Genomic DNA, 8696 nt, shown 5'->3' on the forward strand with positions numbered 1-8696 from the left:
CCCCCTCACTGCCCATATACACAGTAATAATGTCCCCACTACCCATATACACAGTAATAATGCCCCCACTGCCCATATACACAGTAATAATGCCCCTAACTGCCCATATACACAGTAATAATCCCCCTCACTTCCCATATACACAGTAATAATGCCCCTCACTGCCCATATACACAGTAATAATACCCCTCACTGCCCACACACACTAATAATGCCCCCACTACCCATATACACAGTAATAATGCCCCCACTACCCATATACACAGTAATTATGCCCCCTCACTGCCCATATACACAGTAATATTGCCCCTCACTACCCATATACACAGTAATAATGCCCCTCACTGCCCATATACACAGTAATAATGCCCCTCACTGCCCATATACATAGTAATAATGCCCCTCAGTGCTCATATACATAGTAATAATGCCCCTCACTTCCCATATACACATAAATAATACCCCCACTACCCATATACACAGTAATAATGCCCCTCACTGCCCATATACACAGTAATAATGCCCCTCACTACCCATATACACAGTAATAATGCCCCACACTGCCCATATAAACAGTAATAATGCCCCTCAATGCCCATATACACAGTAATAATGCCCCTCACTGCTCATATACACAGTAATAATGCCCCTCACTTCCCATATACACAGTAATAATGCCCCTCACTGCCCATATACACAGTAATAATCCCCCTCACTGCCCATATACACAGTAATAATGCCCCCACTACCCATATACACAGTAATAATGCCCCCACTGCCCATATACACAGTAATAATGCCCCTAACTGCCCATATACACAGTAATAATGCCCCTAACTGCCCATATACACAGTAATAATCCCCCTCACTTCCCATATACACAGTAATAATGCCCCTCACTGCCCATATACACAGTAATAATCCCCCTCACTGCCCATATACACAGTAATAATACCCCTCACTGCCCACACACAGTAATAATGTCCCTCACTGCCCATTTACACAGTAATAATGCCCCCACTAACCATATACACAGTAATAATGCCCCTCACTGCCCATATACACAGTAAAATGCCCCTCACTGCCCATATACACAGTAATAATGCCCCCACTAACCATATACACAGTAATAATGCCCCCACTACCAATATACACAGTAATAATGCCCCCACTACCCATATACACAGTAATTATGCCCCCTCACTGCCCATATACACAGTAATATTGCCCCTCACTACCCATATACACAGTAATAATGCCCCCACTACCCATATACACAGTAATAATGCCCCTCACTGCCCACACACAGTAATAATGCCCCCACTACCCATATACACAGTAATAATGCCCCTAACTGACCATATACACAGTAATAATGCCCCTCACTGCCCATATACACAGTAATAATGCCCCTCACTGCTCATATACACAGTAATAATGCCCCTCACTTCCCATATACACAGTAATAATGCCCCTCACTGCCCATATACACAGTAATAATCCCCCTCACTGCCCATATACACAGTAATAATACCCCTTACTGCCCACACACAGTAATAATGTCCCTCACTGCCCATTTACACAGTAATAATGCCCCCACTAACCATATACACAGTAATAATGCCCCTCACTGCCCATATACACAGTAAAATGCCCCTCACTGCCCATATACACAGTAATAATGCCCCCACTAACCATATACACAGTAATAATGCCCCCACTACCCATATACACAGTAATAATGCCCCCACTACCCATATACACAGTAATTATGCCCCCTCACTGCCCATATACACAGTAATATTGCCCCTCACTACCCATATACACAGTAATAATGCCCCCACTACCCATATACACAGTAATAATGCCCCTAACTGCCCATATACACAGTAATAATGCCCCTCACTGCCCATATACACAGTAATAATGCCTCTCACTGCCCATATACACAATAATAATGCCCCCTCACTGCCCATATACACAGTAATAATGCCCCCTCACTGCCCATATACACAGTAATAAACCCCCTCACTGCCCATATACAAAGTAATAATGCCCCTCACTGCCCATATACACAGTTTAATGTCCCTTACTGTCCATATACACAGTAATAATGCCCCTTTCTGCCCATATACACAGTAATAATGCCCCTCACTGCCCATATACACAGTAATAATGCCCCTCACTGCCGATATACACAGTAATAATGCCCCTCACTGCCCATATACACAGTAATAATGCCCCCACTACCCATATACACAGTAATAATGCCCCTCACTGCCCATATACACAGTAATAATGCCCCTCACTGCCCATATACACAGTAATAATGCCCCTCACTGCCCATATACACAGTAATAATGCCCCTTACTGCCCATATACACAGTAATAATGCCCCTCACTGCCCATATACACAGTAATAATGCCCTCTCACTGCCCATATACACAGTAATAATGCCCCTCACTGCCCACACACAGTAATAATCCCCCTCACTGCCCATATACACAGTAATAATGCCCCTCACTGCCCATATACACAGTAATAATGCCCCTCACTGCCCATATACACAGTAATAATGCCCCCACTGCCCATATACACAGTAATAATGCCCCTCACTGCCCATATACACAGTAATAATGCCCCTCACTGCCCATATACACAGTAATAATGCCCCTCAGTGCTCATATACACAGTAATAATGCCCCTCCATGCCCATATACACAGTAATAATGCCCCCTCACTGCCCATATACACAGTAATAATGCCCCTCACTGCCCATATACACAGTAATAATGCCTTTCACTGCCCATATACACAGTAATAATGCCCCTCAGTGCTCATATACACAGTAATAATGCCCCTCACTGCCCATATACACAGTAATAATGCCCCCACTACCCATATACACAGTAATAATGCCCCTCACTGCCCATATACACAGTAATAATGCCCCTCACTGCCCATATACACAGTAATAATGCCCCTCACTGCCCATATACACAGTAATAATGCCCCTTACTGCCCATATACACAGTAATAATGCCCCTCACTGCCCATATACACAGTAATAATGCCCTCTCACTGCCCATATACACAGTAATAATGCCCCTCACTGCCCACACACAGTAATAATCCCCCTCACTGCCCATATACACAGTAATAATGCCCCTCACTGCCCATATACACAGTAATAATGCCCCTCAGTGCTCATATACACAGTAATAATGCCCCTCCATGCCCATATACACAGTAATAATGCCCCCTCACTGCCCATATACACAGTAATAATGCCCCTCACTGCCCATATACACAGTAATAATGCCTTTCACTGCCCATATACACAGTAATAATGCCCCTCAGTGCTCATATACACAGTAATAATGCCCCTCACTGCCCATATACACAGTAATTATGCCCCCTCACCAGGGGCGGATTAACTTTACCATAGGCCCCGGGCTGTTCACCAAGCCTGGGCCCCCCCAACCCCACTTTAACTATGGCAGCACTAGCCTGGCGTTCATAGTACAGGACAGATAATGTCATGATGTCCTGATTTGTGCAAAATTGCAAATCATGGCGGAAGTGTAGCCAGGAGACAGTACACCACTGAAAGTATAAGTCTTTTTGGGTGGTCATGGGCTCCCCAGGAGCTCAGGGCCCCGGGCTGCCGCCCGAAACGCCCCTATTATAATCCACTACTGCTCCTCACTGCCCATATACACAGTAATAATGTCCCTCACTGCCCATATACACGGTAATAATGCCCCTTCCTGCCTATATACACAGTAATAATGCCCCTCACTGCCCATATACACAGTAATAATGCCCCCACTACCCATATACACAGTAATAATGCCCCTCACTGCCCATATACATAGTAATAATGCCCCCACTACCCATATACACAGTAATAATGCCCTTCACTGCCCATATACACAGTAATAATGCCCCTCGCTGCCCATATACACAGTAATAATGCCCCCACTACCCATATACACAGTAATAATGCCCCTCACTGCCCATATACATAGTAATAATGCCCCTCACTGCCCATATACAAAGTAATAATGCCCCTTCCTGCCCATATACACAGTAATAATGCCCCTTCCTGCCCATATACACAGTAATAATGTCCCTCACTGCTGCCCACACACAGTAATAATGCCCCTCACTGCCCATATACACAGTTTTAATGTCCCTCACTGCCCATATACATATAGGCATATTCCGCCTTAAATTCTGGCTGTATAATATGTACAGAGCAATGTCCCATTGTGTTAGAAGTCATTGGGGCTTTAACTTTCCGCTTACTGCAGAAGAAGAAATTTCAAGCAGAAAACTTTCCTCTTCAGTTCATCACCTATCCCTCAGTGCAGGGCCGTCTTATCCATTGGGCAGGGTAGGCGGCTGCCCGGGGGCCCTTGCGTCCTAGGGGGCCCCTGCCCTCTGTGACCTGTATTTTTAGCTTTATAAGACGCACTTATAAATCTAAGTGCGTCCTATAAAGTGAAGACGGCTTCCAAGCAGGACTGAGCACCGCAAGGAAGCCGTCCCGTCCGCCCCCTGTATTGCCGCTCACTAAGCATATGCATAGTGAGCGGCCCTGAGCGACCCCCTCCGCCCGCCCCTTCTATCGCTTCTCAGCTGACAGCCGATCAGAAGCCCAGGAAAGTGCAATGAGCAGCACTTTCCTGGGCTTCTGCTCGGCTCAGCTAAGTGGCGATAGAAGGGGCGGGCAGTCCAGGAACTTACCCCTCCGCCGGCCCCAGCAGCTCCTCTCCCGTCAGCACGCTCCCGTCATCCTCCGGCACAGGCAGCGGGGTACAGAGACGCTGCCTGTGTCCTGGATGTGTCGTGTAGCCGGACACTTCCGGCACAGGCAGTCTCTCTGTACCCCGCTGCCTGTGCCGGAGGATGACGGGAGTGCGCGCTGCCGGGAGACATCAGCTGCTGGGGCCGGCGGATGGGTGAGTAACTGGTTTGTTGTTTTGGGGGTCACTGGCTACTATGGGGGGCACTGGCTACTATGGGGGGCACTGGCTACTATGGGGGGCACTGGCTACTATGGGGGCACTGGCTACTATGGGGGGCACTGGCTACTATGGGGGGCACTGACTACTATGGGGCACTGGCTACTATGGGGGCACTGGCTACTATGGGGGGGGACTGGCTACTATGGGGAGCACTGGCTACTATGGGGGCACTGGCTACTATGGGGCACTGGCTACTATGGGGGGCACTGGCTACTATGGGGGGCACTGGCTACTATGGGGGCCACAAGTTACTATGGGGGCACTGGCTACTATGGGGGGCACTGGCTACTATGGGGGGGACTGGCTACTATGGGGGCACTGGCTACTATGGGGGGGACTGGCTACTATGGGGGGCACTGGCTACTATGGGGGCACTGGCTACTATGGGGGGCACTGACTACTATGGGGGGCACTGGCTACTATGGGGGGCACTGGCTACTATGGGGGTACTGGCTACTATGGGGGGCACTGGCTACTATGGGGGGCACTGGCTACTATGGGGGCACTGGCTACTATGGGGGGCACTGGCTACTATGAGGGGCACTGACTACTATGGGGGGCACTGGCTACTATGGGGGCACTGACTACTATGGGGGCACTGGCTACAAGGGGGCACTGGCTACTATGGGGGGCACTGGCTACTATGTGGGCACTGGCTACTATGGGGGGCACTATATGGGGGATTGGCTACTATGGGGGGCACTATATGGGGGGATTGGCTACTATGGGGGGATTGGCTACTATGGGGGCACTTTATGGGGGGCACTATATGCAAAGATGTGGGGAATTTGATGGTGGCGGTTGGGGGGGGCCAATTCACACCTCTGCCCAGGGGCCCATAATGCTGTTAAGACGGCCCTGCCTCAGTGTGAACATATCCTTATTATAGGCAGATTTGCAGCTGGTTCCATCCTGCACCTTGTATTGTGTTGCACAGATCTGCACGGACAGGTAATAAGGAGCAGGTGGCGGGTGGATAGTGGAGGTGATGAAACTCTTCCCTAGAGTTACACTGCAGCACATCAGCTATTTCCTATATTTCACAATCTTCATATGTGACAATTAATTCTAACAGGTCTTTATGATCTAGAAACCAAGACTTGCTGGGGCACAAGACCACCAACTCCTGCTGGGGTACGAGACCACCTACTCCTGCTAGGGGTACCAGACCACCAACTCCTGCTGGGGTACGAGACCACCAACTCCTGCTGGTGTACGAGACCACCAACTCCTGCTGGGGTACGAGACCACTTACTCATGCTGGGGTACAAGACCACTTACTCCTGCTGGGGTACTAGACTACCTTCTCCTGCTGCTGGGGTACGAGACCACCAACTCCTGCTGGGGTACGAGACCACTTACTCATGCTGGGGTACTAGACTACCTTCTCCTGCTGGGGTACTAGACTACCTTCTCCTGCTGCTGGGGTACGAGACCACCAACTCCTGCTGGGGTATGAGACCACCTACTCCTGCTGGGGTACGAGACCACCTACTCCTGCTGGTGTACTAGACCACCTCCTTCTGCTGGGGTACTGGACCACCTCCTCCTGCTGGGGTACCAGACCACCTCCTCCTGCTGGGGTACCAGACCACCTACTCCTACAAGACCACCTACTCCTGCTGGGGTACGAGACCACCTACTCCTGCTGGGGTACTATACCACCTACTCCTGCTGGGGTACAAGGCCACCTACTCCTGCTGGGGTACAAGACCACCTCCTCCTGCTGGGGTACAAAACCACTTACTCCTGCTGGGGTACCAGACCACCTCCTCCTGCTGGGATACGAGACCACCTACTCCTGCTGGGGTACTATATGACCTACTCCTGCTGGGATATGAGACCACCTACTCCTGCCGGGGTACTAGACCACCTCCTCCTGCTGGAGTACTAGACAACCTCCTCCTGCTGGGGTTCTAGACCACCTACTCCTGCTGGGGTACGAGACTACCTACTCCTGCTGGGGTACGAGACCACCTACTCCTGCTGGGATACGAGACCACCTACTCCTGCTGGGGTACTATATGACCTACTCCTGCTGGGATATGAGACCACCTACTCCTGCCGGGGTACTAGACCACCTCCTCCTGCTGGGGTACAAGACCACTAACTCCTGCAAGGGGAACGAGACCACTAACTCCTGCTGGGGTATGAGACCACCTACTCCTGCTGGGGTACGAGACCACCTACTCCTGCTGGGGTACGAGACCACCTACTCCTGTTGGGGTATAAGATCACCTACTCTTGCTGAGATACAAGACCACCTACTCCTGCTGGGATACTAAACCACCTACTCCTGCTGGGGTACAAGGCCACCTCCTCCTGCTGGGGTACAAAACCACTTACTCCTGCTGGGGTACCAGACCACCTCCTCCTGCTGGGATACGAGACCACCTACTCCTGCTGGGGTACTATATGACCTACTCCTGCTGGGATATGAGACCACCTACTCCTGCCGGGGTACTAGACCACCTCCTCCTGCTGGGGTACTAGACCACCTACTCCTGCTGGGGTACAAGACCACTAACTCCTGCTGGGGTACGAGACCACTAACTCCTGCTGGGGTACGAGACCACCTACTCCTGCTGGGGTACGAGACCACCTACTCCTGCTAGGGTACCAGACCACCTACTCCTGTTGGGGTATAAGACCACCTACTCCTGCTGCGGTACAAGACCACCTCCTCCTGCTGGGGTACCAGACCACCTACTCCTGCTGGGATACGAGACCACCTACTCCTGCTGGGGTACTATATGACCTACTCCTGCTGGGATATGAGACCACCTACTCCTGCCGGGGTACTAGACCACCTCCTCCTGCTGGGGTACTAGACCACCTACTCCTGCTGGGGTACGAGACCACCTACTCCTGCTGGGGTACGAGACCACCTACTCCTGCTGGGGTACGAGACCACCTACTCCTGCTGGGGTACGAGACCACTAACTCCTGCTGGGGTACGAGACCACCTACTCCTGCTGGGGTACGAGACCACCTACTCCTGCTGGGGTACTATACCACCTACTCCTGCTCGGGTACTAGACCACCTACTCTTGCTGAGATACAAGACCACCTACTCCTGCTGGGGTACAAGACCACCTACTCCTGCTGGGATACTAAACCACCTACTCCTGCTGGGATACAAGACCACCTACTCACTCTTGCTGAGATACAAGACCACCTACTCCTGCTGGGGTACGAGACCACCTACTCCTGCTGGGGTACTAGACCACCTACTCATGCTGGGATATGAGACCACCTACTCCTGCTGGGATACGAGACCACCTACTCCTGCTGGGGTACGAGACCACCTACTTCCGCTGGGATACGAGACCACCAACTCCTGCTGGGGAACTATATCACCTACTCCTGCTGGGGTACTAGACTACCTCCTCCTGCTGGGGTACTAGACCACCTACTCCTACTGGGGTACTAGACCACCTACTCCTGCTGGGGTACTAGACCTCCTCCTGCTGGGGTACTAGACCACCTACTCCTGCTGGGGTACTAGACCACCTACCTACTCCTGCTGGGGTACTAGACCTGCTCCTGCTGGGGTACTAGACCACCTACTCCTACTGGGGTACTAGACCACCTACTCCTGCTGGGGTAATAGACCACCTACTCCTGCTGGGATACTAAACCACCTACTCCTGCTGGGGTAC

This window comes from Dendropsophus ebraccatus, chromosome 14 (genome assembly GCF_027789765.1).
Source record: "Dendropsophus ebraccatus isolate aDenEbr1 chromosome 14, aDenEbr1.pat, whole genome shotgun sequence".
Classification (NCBI taxonomy): domain Eukaryota; kingdom Metazoa; phylum Chordata; class Amphibia; order Anura; family Hylidae; genus Dendropsophus; species Dendropsophus ebraccatus.